This window comes from Emydura macquarii, unplaced genomic scaffold (assembly GCF_026122565.2).
Source record: "Emydura macquarii macquarii isolate MOO-44397 ecotype Brisbane River unplaced genomic scaffold, CSIRO-AGI_Emac_v2 contig_2768, whole genome shotgun sequence".
NCBI classification, from domain to species: Eukaryota; Metazoa; Chordata; order Testudines; family Chelidae; genus Emydura; species Emydura macquarii.
The window spans coordinates 30,626,436-30,644,599 of NW_027132905.1; the positions used below are offsets into that span (position 1 = coordinate 30,626,436).

General features: G+C 60.4%; 1 pseudogene; it reads right to left on the reverse strand.

Annotated features, from left to right (window-relative positions):
* Positions 1–13,769: 13,769 nt before the first annotated feature.
* Positions 13,770–17,318, reverse strand: LOC137165574 (steroid receptor RNA activator 1-like; annotated as a pseudogene).
* Between the last annotated feature and the right edge of the window lie 846 nt (positions 17,319–18,164).

Sequence of the window (18,164 nt, forward strand, 5' to 3'; positions counted from 1 at the left end):
GCTGGGGCTGGGCTGGAGCTGGGCTGGGGCTGGGGCTGGAGCTGGGGCTTGGCTGGGGCTGTACTGCAGCTGGGCTGGAGATGGGCTGGGCTGGGGATGGGATGGATCTTGGCTGTGCTGGGGCTGTGCTTTGGATGGTCTGGAGCAGGGCTGCGCTTCAGCTGGGGCTGGAGCTGCGCTGGGTTGGGGATGGGCAGGAGCTAGTGCTGGGCTGGAGCTGGGCTGAGCTGTGGCTGGGCTGGAGCTGGGCTCTAGCTTGGTTGTGCTGGAGCGGGGATGGACCGTGGCTGGATCTGGGGCTGTGCTGGAGTTGTCGCTGGGGCTGGGCTGTGCTGGGCTGGGTTTGGAGCTGGTCTAGACCTGGGTTGTGCTGGAGCTAGGCTGCGCTGACCTGGATTGGGCTGTATTTGGGATAGGCTACAGCTGCGCTAGGATGCAGCTGGAGCTTGAGCTGGAGCTGGGTTGGAGCTGGAGCTGGGGCAAGATTGGGGCTGGGCTGGATCTGGGCTGGAGCTGGTCTGGAAAGGGGCTGGAATTGGGCTAGGCTGGAGCGGGGGTGGAATTGTGCTGGGATGGAGATGGGGCTGGAGCTAGGGCTGGGACAGGGCTGGAGCTGGGGCTGGACCTGGTCTAGACCTGGTTTGTGCTGGATCTGGGCTGGAGCTGGCGCTGGAGATGGGCTGCGCTGGGCTGGAGCGGGGGCTAGGCTAGATCTGGGCTGAAGCTTGAGCTGGAGCTCGGCTGGGCTGGGATTGGGCTGGAGCTGGGGCTGGGATTGAGTATGGCTCGATCTGGGCTGGAGATGGGCTGGTGCTGGGCTGGATCTGGGTTGAAGCTGGGCAGTCCTGGAGATTCGCTGGAGCTAGGGCTGGGGCCTGGCTGGACCTGGGCTGGAGTTGGGCTGGAGCAGGTCTGCGCTTCAGCCGGGGTTTGAGCTGGTCTGGGCTGGCGCTAGAATTGGGCTGGGCTGGACCTGGCGATGGAGCTGGGGCTGGGCTGAAGCTGGGTTGCAGCTAGAGCAGGGCTGGGCTGGTCATGGGCTGGGCTGGTGCTGGGGCTGGAGCAGGGCTTGAGCTAGGCTGGAGCTCGGCTGGAGCTGGGTCTGTGCTGGGACTGTACTGGAGCTGGGCTGGAGATGGGCTGGGCTGAGGCTGGGCTGGATCTTGGCTGTGCTGGGGCTGGGCTTGGGCTGGGCAGGTCTGGAGCAGAGCTGCGCTTCAGCTTGGGCTGGAGCTGCGCTGGGCTGGGGATGGGGAGGAGCTAGAACTGGCCTGTGCTGGAGCTGGGGGTGGGCTGGATCTGGGGCTGGTTTGGAGCTTGAACTGGAGCTGGAGCGGGGATGGACCGTGGCTGGAGCTGGGGTTGTGCTGGAGCTGGCGCTGGAGCTGTGTCTGGGGCTGGGCTGGAGATGGGCTGGAACTTGGGTTGGGATGGAGCTTGGCTGTGCTGGGGCTGGGCTGTGGCTGGGGCTGGGGCTGGAGCTGTGCTGGGCTGCAGGTGGGCTGGAATTGGGCTGTAGCTTGCCTGTGCTGGAGCGGGGATGGACCGTGGCTGGAGCTGGGGCTGTGCTGGAGCTGGCGCTGGAGCTGGGGCTGGGGCTGTGCTGGAGCTGGGCTTGAGCTAGACTGGAGATGGGCTGGGCTGGGGATGGGCTGGAGCTTGGCTGGGCTGGGGCTGGAGCTCGGGCTGTGCTGGAGCTGTCGCTGGAGCTGGGGCTGGGGCTGGGCAGGAGCTGGGCTGGAGTTGGGCTTGAGCTTGCCTGTGCTGGAGATGTGCTGGGGCTGGTCTGGGGCTGGGCTGGGCTGAACTGTAGCTGGGCTGGGCTGGGCTGGAGATGGGCTGGGCTAGGGCTGTGCTGAAACTGGGGCTGGAGCTGGGGCTGGGCCTGGACTGGAGCTGGGCTGGAGCTTGGCTGGAGGTTGGCTGGAGCTGGGCTCTAGCTTGGCTGTCCTGGAGCGGGATTGGACCGTGGCTGGAGCTGGGGCTAAGCTGGAGCTGGCGCTGGAGCTGGTCTGGAGCTGGGCTGGATGTGGGCTTGAGCTGGGCTGGAGCTAGAGCTGGATGTGGGCTGGAGCGAGAGCTGAGCTGGGGCTGGGCTGGAGCTGGGGCTGGAGCTGGGGCTGGGCTGGGGGTGTACTGGAGCTTGGCTGTGCTGGAGCATGTCTGCGCTTCAGCCGGTGTTTGAGCTGGTCTGGGCTGGCGCTAGAATTGGGCTGGGCTGGAGCTGGGGCTGGAACTGGGGCTGGGCTGAAGCTGGGGCTGGGTTGCAGCTGGAGCAGGGCTGGGCTGGTCATGGGGCTGGAGCTGGGCTGGGCTGCAGGTGTGCTGGAACTGGGTTCTAGCTTGGCTGTGCTGGAGAGGGGATGGCTCATGGCTGGAGCTGGGGCTGTGCTGGAGCTGTCGCTGGAGCTGGGGCTGCTGCTTAGCTGGAGCTTGGCTCTGCTAGGCCTGGGGCTGTGCTGAAGCTGGCGCTGGAGCTGAGGCTGGGGCTGGACTGGAGCTCGGCTGGATTTGGGCTTGAGCTTGCCTGTGCTACAAATGTGCTGTGGCTGGGCTGGGGCTGGGCTGGGCTGAACTGTAGCTGAGCTGGGCTGGAGATGGGCTGGGCTGGGGCTGGGCTGAAGCTGGGGCTGGAGCTGGGGCTGGGCTGGCGCTGTGCTGGAGCTGTGCTCTAGCTGGGCTGGAGCTGGTCTGGATTGGAGTCGGAGCTTGAGCTGGAGCTGGAGCTGGAGCTGGGGCTGAGCCTGGGCTGGAGCTTGGCTGGAGCTGGGCTGTACTGGACCAGGGCTGGAGCTGGGCTGGAGCTTGGGCTGTGCTGGGCTGGATCTTGGCTGTGCTGGGGCTGGGCCGGTCTGGAGCAGGGCTGCGCTTCAGCTGGGGCTGGAGCTGCGCTGGGCTGGGGATGGGCAGGAGCTAGAACAGGCCTGGGCTGGAGCTGGGGTTGAGCTGGAGCTGGGCTTGGCTGGGGCTGGGCTGGAGCTGGGGCTGGGGCTGGGCTGGACTTGGCTGCGCTGGGGCTGGTCTGGACTGGGGCTGGAGCTGGGGCTGGGCTGGAGCTGGGCTGGAGCTGGTCTGGAGCTGGGCTGGATGTGGGCTTGAGCTGGGCTGGAGCTAGAGCTGGATGTGGGCTTGAGCTGGGCTGGAGCTAGAGCTGGGCTGGAGCTGGGGCTGGAGTTGGGGCTGGGCTGGGGCTTTACTGGAGTTGGGCTGGAGATGGGCTGGGATGGATCTTGGCTGTGCTGGGGCTGGGCTGGTCTGGAGCAGGGCTGCGCTTCAGCTGAGGATGGAGCTGCGCTGGACTGGGGATGGGCAGGAGCTAGACCTGGCCTGGGCTGGAGCTGGGGCTGGGCTGGAGCTGGACTGGGCTGGGCCTGGGTTGGAGCTGGAGCTGCAGCTGGGGCTGGGGCTGGGCTGGATATTGGTCTGGAAAGGGCGCTGGGTCTGGAGCTGGGCCTGGAGCTGGGGCTTGGGCTGGAGCTGTGCTGTAACTCGGCTGGAGATAGGCTGGGCTGGGGCTGGGCTTGAGCTTGCCTGTTCTTGGGAATGGGCTGGGGCTGGGCTGGGGTTGGCCTTGGCTGAACTGTAGCTGGGCTGCAGCTGGTCTGGATAGGAGCTGGAGCTTGAGCTGGAACTGGGCTGGGGTTGGGGCTGGTGTGGGGATAGAGCTGGTCTGGGCAGGAGCTGGGCTGGAGAGGGGCAGGAGCTGAGCTGGAGCTGGGGCTGTGCTGGAGCTGGGCTGGGCTGGAGCGGGGCAGGAGCTGCGCTGGAGCTGGGGCTGGAAATGGGGCTGGGGCTGGAGCTGGGCTGGGCTGGAGCTGGGCTGGATTTGGGCTGGAGCTGGGCTGGGCTGGAGTGGAGCTATAGCTGGGCTGAAGCGGGATCTGTGGCTGGAGCTGGTGCTGGGCTGGAGCTGCGCTGGGCTGGGGTTGGAGCTACACTGGAGCTGGGCTCTAGCTTGGTTGTGCTGGAGCTGTGCTGGAGCTGGGGCTGGATCTGGGGCTTGGGCTGGAGCTAGAGCTGGGCTGGAGCTGCGCTAGAGCTGGGCTGGAGCTGGGCTTGAGCTGGGCTGGAGCTGCGCTGGAGCTGGGCTCTAGCTTGGCTGTGCTGGAGCTGGGTTGGCATTGGGCTAGGCTGGAGCTGGGCTTGAGCTGGGGCTGGGCTGGAGCGGGGCAGGAGCTGAGCTGGAGCTGGAGCTGGAACTGGGGCTGGGGCTGGAGCATGGCTGGAGCTGGGCTGGAGCTGGGCTGAACTGGAGCTGGGGCTTGGGCTGGAGCTAGAGCTGGGCTGGAGCTGGGCTAGAGCTGGGCTGGGCTGGAACTGCGCTGGAGCTGGGCTCTAGCTTGGCTGTGCTGGAGCTGGGCTGGAGCATGGCTGGAGCTGGGCTGGAGTTGGGCTGGGCCTGGACTGGGCTGGAGCTGGATAGGGCTGGAGCTGGGCACTAGCTTGGCTGTGCTGGAGCGGGGATGGAGCGGGGCTGGAGCTGGGGCTGGGCTGGAGCTGGTCTGGAGCTTGGCTGGAGCTCGGCTGGGCTGGTGCTGGGCTGGAGCTGGGCTGGGCTGGAGCTGGGCTGGGCTGGAGCTGGGCTGGGCTGGAGCTGGGCACTAGCTTGGCTGTGCTGGAGCGGGGATGGAGCGGGGCTGGAGCTGGGGATGGGTATTAGTTGGGGCTGGAGCTGGGCTGGAGCTGGGTTGGCATTGGGCTAGGCTGGAGCTGGGCTTGAGCTGGAGCTGGGCTGGGCTGGAGTGTGGCAGGAGCTGAGCTGGAGCTGCGGCTGGAACTGGGCTGGGCTGGAGTGTGGCAGGAGCTGGGCTGGAGCTGGGGCTGGAATGGAGCTGGGCTGGAGCTGGGTTGGAGCTGGAGCTGGGCTGGAGCTGGGCTGGAGATGGGGCTGGAGATGGGGCTGGGCTAGAGCTGGGCTGGGCTGGAGCTGGGTTGGAGCTGTGTCTGGGCTGGAGCTGTGCTGGGCTGGGGCTGGAGCTACGCTGAAGCTTGGCTCTAGCTTGGCTGTGCTGGAGCTGTGCTGTAGCTGGGGCTGGAGCTGGGGCTTGAGCTGGAGCTAGAGCTGGGCTGGAGCTGGGCTAGAGCTGGGCTGGGTTGGAACTGCGCTGTGACCCCAAGCGAGGGAAGGAGAAAGATACGGTGTCCGTGAGACCGACTGCCACATCCCGTGACCCTGAGCGACGCAGGGAGGCAGAAAAGGTGTCCGCGAGGCTGTGTGCAACTTCCAGTGATCCCAAGCGATACAGGGAGGCATATACTGTGTCCGCCATGCCCGCTGCCATGGCCTGTGACCCCAAGCGAGGCAGGGAGAAAGGTACTGTGTATGCCAGGGCCACTGCCAAGTTTTGTTACCATGAGTGAGGCAGAGAGAAAGATACGGTGTCCATGACGACAGCTGTCACGTCTTGTATCCCTGAGCAAGGCAGGGTGAAAGATATGGTGTCTGTGAGGCCGGCTGCCATGTCCCATGACCCCAAGCAACACAGGGAGGCAGATACGGTTTCTGCAAGGCCCGCTGGTACGTTCTGTGACCCCAATTGAAGCAGGGAGAAAGATATGTTGTCTGACAGGACCGCTGGTATGTCCTGTGACCCCGAGCGAGGGAGGGAGAAAGATACGGTGTCCGTGAGGCCGGTGGCCAAGTCCCGAGACCCAGAGTGACGCAGGGAGGCATATACGGTGTCCGCGAGTCTGGCTGCCATGTACCGTGATCCAGAGAGAAGCAGGGAGGAAGATATGGTGTCCGCAAGGCCAGCTGCCACGTCCCGTGACCCCGAGAGAGCAAGGGAGGCACATACGGTGTCCGCGAGGCCGGCTGCCATGTCCTGTGACCTTGAGCAATGCAGGGAGGCAGATACGGTGTCCCCAAGGCCGGCTGTCACGTGCCATGACCCAGACCAATGAAGAGAGGCAGATACGGTGTCCCCCAGGCCGGCTGCTAAGTCCCGTGACCCAGAGCGACGCAGGGAGGCAGATACGGTGTCTGTGATGCCGGCTGCCACATCATATGTTCCCGAGTGAGGCAGGGAGATAGATACGGTGTCTGTGAAACCGGCTGCCACATCCCATGTCTCTGAGCGATGCAGGGTGGCCGATACGGTGTCCCCGAGGCCGGCTGCCATGTCCAGTGACCACGACCTAGACGGGGAGGCAGATACGGTGTCCGCGAGGGGGACTGCTATGTCCTGTGACCCCCAGCGAGGCAGGGATGCAGATACGATTTCCACGAGGACGGCTGCCACTTCCCGTGACCCTGAGCGATGCAGGGAGGCAGATACTGTATCCGCGAGGCCCGCTGCTTCTTTATGTGACCCCGAGTGAGGTCGGAAGAAAATTATGGAGTCCGCGAGGCCGGCTGCCAAGTCCTGTGACCTGGAGCGAGGAAGGGAGAAAGAGACGGTGTCCGCGAGGACGGCTGCCATGGACCTTGATCCCGAGTGAGGCAGGGAGAAAGATATGGTGTCTGCGAGGCTGGCTGCCACGTCCTGTGACCCTGATCGAAGTAGGGAGGAAGATATGTTTTCCGCGAGGCCCGCTGCCACATCGTTGTGACACCGTGGGAGTCAGGGAGAAAGTCTCGGTGTCTGTGAGAGCGGCTGCCACATCTAGTGACCCTGATCGATGCAGGGAGGCAGATACGGTTTCCACGAGTAAGGCTGCCACGTCCTGTGACCCCTACTGAAGCAGGGAGGTAGATACATGGTTCTGCGAGACCGGCTGCCAAGTCCTGTGACCCCTAGTGAAGCAGGGAGGTAGATACATGGTTCTGCGAGACCGGCTGCCAAGTCCTGTGACCCTGAGCGAGGCAAGGAGAAAGATAGGGTGTGTGCGAGGCCCACTGCCACATTCCTTGATCCCGAGCGAGGCAGGGATAAAGATACATTGTCTGAGAGGCCCGCTGCTACGTCCTGTGATGCAGAGTGAGGCAGGGAGAAAGATACAGTGTCCGCGAGGCCGATGCGACGTCCCGTGACGCAGAGTGAGGCAGCGAGAAAGATACAGTGTCTGCGAGGCCGGCTGCAACATCCCGTGACCCCAAGTGACGGATGTGGAAGAACCCAAACTCAGGGGTCCTTATTTACAGGTTCTCTTGCTCAGCGGAACGTCCTGAAATAGCCAAACAACAGATTTAGCAAAGTCAAAGTTTATTCTTTACATAAAGAAGGTGATCCCTTCAAATATAAGGAATGACACCTGCTTCCAAAAAACAGACCGTATTTATAGGATGGTATAAACAAGTTTTTACACGTCACAGTTTCCACGGTCATACATACTAAAAAGTATTATCTAGGAATTTTCTAACTGAATACTTGCAACTTTCCTTATCTAAGTTACAAAGTCTTTCTCTGCATTCCATCTGTACTAGTGTCTAGACCTCTTAACTATTTCATTACTACAAAACATTCTAAGATTAAATAACTGCTAATGAAACATTTTCTATCTCAGACTTTTTACAGTGAATTCTAAAATCAGTTCTCAGCAAAAACAGAGACCCCATCTTGTTTTCCCTTCACATGGAGAGAGGCAGATATGCTGTCCACGAGGTCGGCTGCCACATCCTGTGACCCTGAGCGACGCAGGGAGGTACATACGGTTTCCGTGAGGACAGCTGCCACGTCCTGTGACCCTGAGGGATACAGGAGACAGATACGGTTTACGCGAGGCAGCCTGCTACGTTCCGTGACTCCTAGTGAGTCAGGGAGGCAGATACAGTGTCCGCGAGGTTGGCTGCCAAGTCCCATGACCGTGAGTGAGGCAGGGAGAAAGATACAGGATCCGCGAGGACAGCTGCCATGTCCCGTGACCCCGATCAACATAGGGAGGCAGATATGTTTTCCGCGAGGCCCACTGCCACCTCCTATGATACTGAGCGAGGCAGGGAGAAAGCTCTGGTGTCCACGGGGCCGGAAGTCACGTCCTGTGACACAGGGCGAGGCAGGGAGGCATATTTGGTGTCCACGAGTCTTGCTGCCACGTCCCATGACCCCGAGTGAGGCAGGGAGAAAGATACAGTGTCCGCGAGGCCAGGTGCCATGTCCCGTGACCCCGAGAGATGCAGGGAGGAAGAAACAGTGTCCGCGAGGCTGGCTGCCAAGTCCCGAGACCCAGAGCAACGCAGGGAGGCATATACGGTGTCTACGAGTCTGGCTGCCATGTACCGTGACCTGGAGAGAAGGAGGGAGGCAGATATGATGTCCGCGAGGCCAGCTGCCACGTCCCGTGACCCCGAGCGATGCGGGGAGGCAGATATGGTGTCTGTGAGGGCGGCTGCTATGTCCTGTGACCCCCAGCAAGGCAGGGAGAAAGATACAGTGTCTGCGAGGCCCGCTGCTGCTTTATGTGACCGTGAGTGAGGTAGGAAGAAAAATACAGTGTCCGCGAGGCCGGCTGCCAAGTCCTGTGACCCAGAGCGAGGCAGGGAGAAATAGACGGTGTGCACGAGGCCTTCTGCTAGAGAGCAAGGGAGGCAGATACGGTGTCCACGAGGCCAGGTGCCACGTCCCATGACCCCGAGCGATGCAGGGAGGCAGAAACAATGTCCGCGAGACTGGCTGCCAAGTCCCGAGACCCAGAGTGACGCAGGGAGGAAGATATGGTGTCCGCGAGGCCAGCTGCCACGTCCCGTGACCCCGAGAGAGGCAGGGAGGTAGACACAGTTTCCTCGAGGCCCGCTGCTACTTTATGTGACCCCGAGTGAGGTAGGAAAAAAAATACAGTGTCCGCGAGGCCGGCTGCCAAGTCCTGTGACCCCGAATGAGGCAGGGAGAAAGATACGGTGTCTGCAAGAGCCGCTGCCACATCTAGTGACCCTGAGCGATGCAGGGAGGCAGATACGGTGTCTGCTAGACCGGCTGCCAAGTCCTGTTACCCTGAGTGAGGCAGGGAAAAAGACATGGTGTGTGCGAGGCCCGCTGCCACATTCCTTGATCACGAGCGAGGCAGGTATAAAGATACATTTTCCGAGAAGCCCTCTACTATGTCCTGTGACCCCGAGCGAGGGAGTGAGAAAGGTACGGTGCCCGCGAGGCCGGCTGCCATGTCCTGAGACCCTGAGCAATGGAGAGAGGCAGATACGGTGTCTGCGAGGCCGATGCGACATCCTGGGACGCAGAGTGAGGCAGGGAGAACGATACGGTGTGCGTGAGACCGACTGCCATGTCTCGTGAGCCCGAGCGACGCACGGAGGCAGATACGGTGTCTGCGAGGCCAGCTGCCACATTCCGTGATCCTGAGTGACGCAGAGAGGCAGATACGCTGTCCACGAGGCCGGCTGCCACATACCATGACCCTGAGCGATGCAGGGCGTCAGATACAGTTTCCGCGAGGATGGCTGCCACGTCCAGTGATCCTGAGCGATGCTGGAGGCAGATACAGTTTATGCGAGGCAGCCTGCTAGGTTCCATGACCCCTAGTGAGGCAGGGAGGCAGATACAGTATCTGCGAAGCTGGCTGCCACGTTCCATGACCCCAATCGAGGCAGGGAGAAATATACAGGGTCCGCGAGGACAACTGCCATGTCCCGTGACCTTGAGCAACGCAGAAAGGCAGATACGGTGTTCCCGAGGTCGGCTGTGACGTGACGTGACCGAGAGCGATGCAGAGAGGTAGATATGGTTTCTGCGAGGCCCGCTGCTACATTCTGTGACTCCAAATGAGGTAGGAAGAAAGATACCGTGTCCGCGATGCTGGCTGCCACATTCTGTGACCCCTAGTTTGTCAGGGAGAAAGATATGGTTTCCTCGAGGCGGGCTGCTGCGGACCTTGACCCTGAGAGAGGCAGGGAGAAAGATTCAGTCTCTGCGAGGCCCCCTGCCAAGTCCTGTGAACCTGAGCGAGGAAGGGAGAAAGATAAGGTGTCCGCGAGGCTGGTTACCATGTCCTGTGACCCCGAGCGATGCAGAAAGGGAGATATGGTTTTGGCAAGGCCCGCTGCTATGTTCTGTGACCACGAGTGAAACAAGAAGAAAGATACAGTGTCCGAGATGCTGGCTGCCATGTCCTGTGACCCCGAGCAAGGCAGGTAAAAAGATACAGTGTCTGCGATGCCGGCTGCCACGTACTGTGGCCCCAAGAGAGGATGGGAGAAAGATAGAGGGTCCGTGAGGACGGCTGCCATGTCCCATGACCTTGAGCTATGCAGGGTGGCAGATATGGTTTCCGCGAGGCCTTACTCATCCGCGAGGTATGCAGGATGCTATTCGCGAGATAGCAACTCATCCTTACTCATCCACGAGGCCTTACTCAGGGATACAAGATGTGGCAGCTGTCGTCACGGACACCGTATCTTTCTCCCTGCCATGCTCAGGGTCACAGGAAGTGGCAGCCGGCCTCGCAGACACCCTATCTTTCTCTCTGCCTCACTCATGGTAACAAAACTTGGCAGCGGCCCTTGTGCACACAGTACCTTTCTCCCTGCCTCGCTTGGGGTCACAGGACAAGGCAGCCGACATGGCGGACACCGTATATGCCTCCCTGCATCGCTCGGGATCACTGGAAGTTGCAGACGGCCTCGCGGACACTGTATCTTTCTCCCTGCCTCGCTGGCGGTCACAGGACATAGAAGCTGCCCTCGCAGACACCGTATCCACCTCCCCGCCTAGGTCGTGGTCACGGGACATGGTAGCCGGCCTCGGGGACACAGTATCGGCCACACTGCGTCACTCGGGGACACGGGATGTGGCAGCCGGTCTTGCAGACACCGTATCTTTCTCCCTGCCTCACTCTGCGTCACGGGACGTCGCATCGTCCTCGTGGACACCGTATCTGCGTCTCTCCCTTCCTCAGGGTCACAGGACATGGCAACCGGCCTCACTGGCACCGTATCTTCTCCCTGTGTCATTCAAGGTCACAGGATGAGGAAGCGGCCCACGCAAAGAATGGATCTTTCTCCCTGCCTCGCTTGGGGTCATGGGACGTGGCGGATGGACTCGCGGACACCGTATCTGCCTCCCTGCATCGCTCGGGATCACAGGATGTGGGAGCCGGCCTGGAGGACACCGTATCTGCCTCCCTGCGTCACTCTGTGTCATGGAACTTGGCAGCCGGCCTCGTGGACACCGTATCTGCCTCCCTGCCATGCTCAGGGTCACAGGATGTGGCAGCCGGCCTCGCGGACACCCTATCTTTCACTCTGCCTCACTCATGGTTACAAAACTTGGCAGTGGTCCTTGCACACACAGTACCTTTCTCCCTGACTCGCTTGGGGTCACAGGACATGGCAGCCGACATGGCGGACACCGTATATACCTCCCTGCATCGCTCGGGATCACTGGAAGTTGCAGACGGCCTCGCGGACACTGTATCTTTCTCCCTGCATTCCTGGGGGTCACAGGACATAGCAGCCACCCTCACAGACACCATATCTGCCTCCTCGCGTTTCTCGGGGTCACGGGACGTGGCAGCTGGTCTTGCAGACACTATATCTGCCTCCCTGCTTCTCTCCGGGTCACGGTACATGGCAACCAGCCTCGCAGACACCGTATCTACTTTCCTGCCTCACTCGCGATCAAGGAATGTGGCAGCGGGCCTCGCAGACACCTTATCTTTCTCCCTGATTTGCTCAGTGTCACAAAACTTGGCAGCCGGTCTCGCAGACACCGTATCTGCCTCCCTGCTTCAATAGGGGTCATGAGATGCGGCAGCCGTCCTCGCGGACACCATATCTACCTCTCTGTGTCGCTTAGGGTCACGGCACGCGGCAGCCGCTCTTGCAGACACCGTTTCTTTCTCCCTGCCTCGCTCAGGGTACAGGATGTGGCAGCCGGCATCGTGGACACCGTATCTTTCTTCCCGCCTCACTCAGGGTCACAGAACGTAGCACTGGGCCTGGCGGACACCATATCTTTCTCCCTGCCTCGCTCAGGGTCACAGGACTTGGCAGCCGGCCTTGAGGGACACTGTTTTTTCTTCCTACCTCACTCGAGGTCACAAACAGTAGCAGCGGGCCTCACTGAAACCGTATCTGCCTCCCTGCATCGCTCAGGGTCACGGGAAGTGGCAGCCGGCCTTGCGGACACCGTATCTTTCTCCCTGCCTCGCTGGCGGTAACACGACATAGAAGCCGCCCTCGCAGACACCGTATCCGCCTCCCCGCCTAGGTCGTAGTCACGGGACGTGGTAGCCGGCCTCAGGGACACCGTATCGGCCACACTGTGTCACTCGGGGACACGGGACGTGGCAGCCGGTCTCGCAGACACCGTATCTTTCTCCCTGCCTCACTCGGGGTCACGTGACGTGGCAGCCGGCATCACAGACACCGAAACTGCCTCTCTGCGTCGCTTGGGGTCACGGGACATGGCAGCCAGCCTAGCAGACACGGTATCTGCCTCCCTGCCTCGCTCGGTGTCACTGGACATAGCAGCCAGCCTCGTGGACACCGTATCTTTCTCCCTGCCTCGCTCGGGGTCATGGGATGTTGCAGCTGGCCTCGCAGACACCATATCTGCCTCCGTGCATCGCTCGGGGTCACGAGACGTGGCAGTTGGTCTCACGGACACTGTATCTTTCTCCCTGCCTCACTCTGCATCACAGGACGTCGCATCGTCCTTGTGGACACCGTATCTGCGTCTCTGCCTTCCTCAGGGTCACAGGACATGGCAGCCGGCCTCACGGGCACCGTATCTTTCTCCCTCCCTCGCTCGGGGTCACAGAACGTAGCAGCGGGTGTCACGGAAACCGTATCTGCCTCCCTGCGTCGCTCAGGGTCATGGGACGTGTTAGCCTTCCTCGCGAATACCGTATCTTTCTCCCTGCCTTGCTCGGGCTCACAGGATGCGGCAGCTGGCCTCGGGGAAACCGTATCTTTCTTTCTGCCTTGCTTGGAGTCACAGGTCGTGGCAGCCGGCCTCGCGGACATCGTATCTTCTCCCTGCATCATTCAAGGTCACAGGATGAGGAAGCGGCCCTCGCAAAGAATGGATTTTTCTCCCTGCCTCGCTTGGGGTCATGGGACGTGGCAGATGGACTCGCGGACACCGTATCTGCCTCCCTGCATCGCTCGGGATCACAGGATGTGGGAGCCAGCCTGGAGGACACCGTATCTGCCTCCCTGCGTCACTCTGTGTCACGGAACTTGGCAGCCGGCCTCGCGGACACCATATCTGCCTCCCTGCATCGCTTGCAGTCACTGGACATGGCAGCCGGCCTCACGGACACCGTATCTGCCTCCCTGCCTCGATCGGGATCACAGAATGTGGCAGCCAGCATTGCGGACACCGTATCTGCCTCCCTGCGTCTCTTCGGGTTGTAGGACGTGGCTCCCGGCCTCGCGGACAACTTATCTGCCTCTCTGCATCGCTTGGTGTCACAGGATGCGGCAGCTGGCCTCACGGACACCGTATCTTTCGCCCTGCCTCACTCGGGGTCATGGGACGTTGCAGCCGGCCTCGCGGACACTGTATCTCCCTCCCTGCGTTGCTCGGGGTCACAGGACATGGCATCCGGCCTCGCGGGCACTGTATCTGCCTCCCTCGGGACACCGTATCTGCCTCCCTTCGTTGCGCAGGGTCACGGGACGTGGCAGTCGGTGTCGCGGACACCGTATCTTTCTCCCTGCCTCGCTTGGGGTCACAGGACATGGCAGCCGGCCTCACGGACACCATATCTGCCTCCTTGTGTCGCTTGGGGTCACAGGTTTTGTAATCGGTGTGTTGGTCATCGATGTTTATCAGTGTAGGCTGCGAGCGTGTGTCCCTGTGTAGATGCTGTCCCAGCTCTGCGCAGGTAACTGAGACGGCTCTAACGATCGAATGAATTGACACAACCATGGATTAGCACCCAGGCCAGGTTTATTGTGTGCAGCACAATGAGAAGTGACTTACAGAGTATCTCTGGGTCAGTTTCACATATGCGACGTTACAATGGGCACGGCCCAATGGCGGGACTTTCCATTATCCCCTAGACCGGATGCCGGTATTCCTTCTGACACCCTCTTTTATTCGTTGTTACATACACTTTTGTTCTGCCCCCTTTGACGTAGGTAGTTGCCACCCTCTTGACATAATCTAATACCACCTCTTTCCATTGATTGGCTGATTTGGGCAAAATAACTCCATGTATCACATTTTGTCATTTCTATCCATAAAAGTGTCATTTTAGAGAGTTAGTATCTTGGTACCTCCCATATCTGCTACATATTTTAGTAATATTTTGGCAGTCTTACAATCTTGCAGTATCAGCACTTTCCTGTGCCAATTTCAGTTAACTTGAGTGACCCCTTATACTTCTGTTCACTCGGCTTTTTCCATTTAGGCCTTAGCCTGTTTTATAGGCCTTAAGCTCTCGCGGACACCGTATCTTTCTCCCTGCCTCGCTTGGGGTCACAGGACGTGGCAGCCGGCCTCGCGGACACTGTATCTTTCTCCCTGCCTCGCTCGTGGTCACAGGACGTGTGCCTAGATACCAAAGTGATGGGAGTACTATAGTCAGCTGGAGAGGGACATGAGAGACGGCAAAAACAGGCCTCCTGGTGACAGGGCAATGGATGTGGGAGGCAAATGCCTTCTGAGTGTTGAGAGAAGGAGAGCCAGGAAAGCAGCACAAGCAGGCTACAGTGCAGAACCCCTTGGACATATAAAGTGGGCGTGTCCCTGGAATGGGTCACAGCTCTCTGGCGCCCTCTTGTCCCCTGCTCACCCTGCACCAGGATATTCATCCTCTTTCTCACAGGGGCAGACAGCTTTCCCTGGAGCCACATTTCCTGAAACACAGCGAGGCTTCTGCCTATGTCATCGCACATCTGTTTCTGGAAGGCCAGAGAGGGTCCTTAGTGAAGAGCCCCTCACCACTAGGGCTGGAGCCAGAGCCCCCACCTCCCAGCACTAAGGTAGGGAAAAGGTCCCCCTGCCCTCCCACTTCATCATGGATGACAGGGATGCACAGGGAGTGCCCTCTGCAGTGACAGACCGGGGGGAAGACCTCTACCACAGAGCCACCCACACCCAGCTAACTGAGCTCTTGTGTCCTCACAGGCAGCAGGGTGCAAAGGGACAACTTGGGAATGGCTTGGCTGTATCAGAGAACAAACACTCCATTTGATGGGCCCTTCTCTGGCTGCACAAATCCTGAGGGACAGCCAGGTACAAGGCTCGACATCCTTTGGCAAAAGGAGTCCCTGGCAATGCCACTGGGCGCAGCAGCAACCCTCACCTGCCTGGCATTCCTGCACATGCCTAGAGCCTCATTCAGAGGGGCTAGAACATTGTCTACGTTCACATCGCACTCCTCCTCAGCCAGGTCTGCGGCCTGCTTTGCAGCATCCGGCCTCACAGCATCAGAGCGTCCGGCCTCAGGGCTGCGCAGCGCAAGAGGGGGTGGCCCCACAGGCTTGGGGGGCAAAGCTGCCGGCACAGCTGGAGGAGCAGAATTTGTTGAAGTAGGAGCTAAAAACACAAACGTTATGTAGTCAACAGCCACCGGAATGAGTCCAGTCCAAACCATGCAGCATCTCACCTGCTCAGCACACCATGGGGTGAGGTGGCACTCCAAGCTCTGGTGGCCTGAGGTGGAAAACACTCAGAGCAATGCTCTGGACTTGCTGTGCCAAGCGTGAAAAGCCAAGCTGGCCTACTTAGCAGAGGGTATGTCTACATTGCAAAGAAAACCCCGCGGCAGCAAGTCTCAGAGCCCCAGTCAATTAGGCTGTGGGTCTAAAAATAGCAGTGTAGACATTCCTGCTCAGGCTCTGAAACCTGGCAAGGGGGAGGCTCTCAGAGCCCAAGTGGGAACATTTACACTGCTGTTATTAGCTACCAGCCCTGAGCCTCAGTCACTTGTCCTGGGCTAAGACTCAGTGCTGTGGGTTTTCCCTGCAGTAACAGTTCTGGAGAGCCCTGTCTGCACCTGGGGACTGGGTGGCTCAGGTCATTGGGAATGGGCCACAGCTGAGATCTGGCCAGGTCAGCAGGGACTAACAGGCATTCCCACATGGTAGCTGCCACAGTGCCCTGAGTGACACGGGCTGGGGTCAGGCCAGCCGCTGATGAGCATATGGCCATGTTACAGTGAGCCGCTGCCTAGTCTGCAGATGAGGGCAGGCAGTGGCTCACTGTAAGGAACTTGCAGTACCCTGCTTTCCCTACCCTGTCCCTGGGGTGGCCATGGCAGAGGAAAGCGGGGCTGGGTGTATCTGTCCCTCACTAGGACACATGAGTGGATCTGACCTCAGGGAAATCACCAGCAAATGCTAAAGTACCCAGCAAAGCCAGGGGGCTGCCTGTTTGCCAGAGAGGAAAGGAGGTAATGAGCACCCAGGCTGGGGTCGTGCCTCCCACTGGATTTGGGCAGTGAGCTCTACTGAGGCATGCAAAACACAGTCAGTCTTCCTGAGGAGGAATCACCCATCGGCAGCTGTAGTACTGTGTACTGCTCTCAAAGCAAACGAATTACAATTCGGCCCCTCTCGTGCACTAAGTATCGTTTTCCTCAGTTGCCAGGGGGGAAACTGGGGCAGTGAGGTGACATGGGCACACCACACAGGAGGAAGATTAGGCTAGAACCGAAGGCCCAGTACTGGAACTCAACCCCTAACCCCAGCTCATGTTGCCTCATACAGAAGAGTAACGTGACTGGCAGCTGGGGTGAAACAGAATCCAGGGCATAAAAGATTTGCTCAGTTTTCCCCAAAGCCTCTCTCGGGTGCTGGTTGGTCTCTGCAGGACAGGAAAGTCCCTCGGGAGCTATAGCAAAGCCTGAGACAGTGACCAGCCCAAGAGCCTGAGCCCTGGGGCCTCAGAGGACGGGCAGGTGGCCCTGATTCCCCGCACAGGGGCTTAGGGAGCATGGAAGCTGGAAATCCTCCTCAGAGGGACCCCTCTGAAGGGGGCTTTGAGCCAGAGACTGGGCTTAACTCAGGCGGGGGCCCTGGTGGGCTCTGCTATCCCCAGCGCGGGCCCGCCACTTGCAAGACAACGTTTGGGGCAATTCTAACCTGGGGGCGCTCCATGGGGTGGGGTGGGGACCCTGCATGTGATGGGGGGTGCTTTGGGCCACCACACTGGGTCTGCAACCCATAGGAAAACTGAGGGGGGGTCCTTCCAGCCGCGCTCCTTGTTCCCTGGGGAGACACAAATGGCACCAATTATTGGCACTGCACAAGAACTGGCCCCAGGGCTTCCCCTCCTCTTCCCCACATGCCAGAATGGTCAAGGCCTCTCCCTCCCCCCCATGATAGGAAGGCCCAGGGCTCCCCCCACCCCCATGACAGGAGGGCCCAGGGCTTCCCCTCCCCCCAGCACATGGGGGGAGTCGCGGAATGTCCCCGCCACCCCCTCACCCAGTTTCACATAGAGTTCTGCCATCACCACGTCACTGCCGAGCATGAGGCCCTGCCCTTCCACATTGGGGCGTGGCCTGGGCGGTACTCAGTGCCCGGCCCCACCCTCCGGCTGCAGCGTGGTGGTGATGGGCCTATAGGGACGGGCTGAGCCACGCTGGGCGGAGCTGCCTGCCTGTCCGGGCGGGGGGGACGGGGCCGCGATCGTGGCCGAGCATTACCAGAGTCTCCAGTCGGGCCCCGAGCGGCGCAGAGTGTGGGCGCTGCCCACGACCCGCCCCCTGGGGCCACCGGACTCCGGGAGCTGGGCTTTACTCCACTGACACACGTGGGAGTGCTGGGGATCCCTGTCCCGCTGCTGCGGAGCCTGGGCCCTTCAGCCAAATCCCTGCACCCGTGATCCCAGCCCTGCTTGACTTCCCCGGCCGTGCTGCTCTGGGTGTGTCAGCTATTGCCCGGATATGACTCTGCACCCTGTCCTTGGGCAGCTGCATCTGCTCCACTTACTTCAGCGGTCATCTCTGTGTCCATGACTCACAAATCTGCCTCGCTGCGTCTGACCTGCCTCCCGCTAGCCAGACCCATGTCTCAGCCTGGCTGTCTCACCATCAGCCAGTTAACAAGGTCAAAGCTGAACTACTTATCTTCCCTGCCAGCAGCGCCAGCACCTGACACTGCCACCACCCTTGCTTGCACTCACAACTCCTCCCCCTTGCATCATACAACTAGGTTGCTGCCCGACCTTGCCATATTTCCCACCAGAGCTCTTATGAAAGCTAACATTGTCCTATTCCACTACATGGAAATTCTAACCCACACCCATCTTGACAACTACACCTCCCTCCTCTCAGGCCTTCCGGACATCCAGGTCAACCCCTCTGTCCAGCTGAGG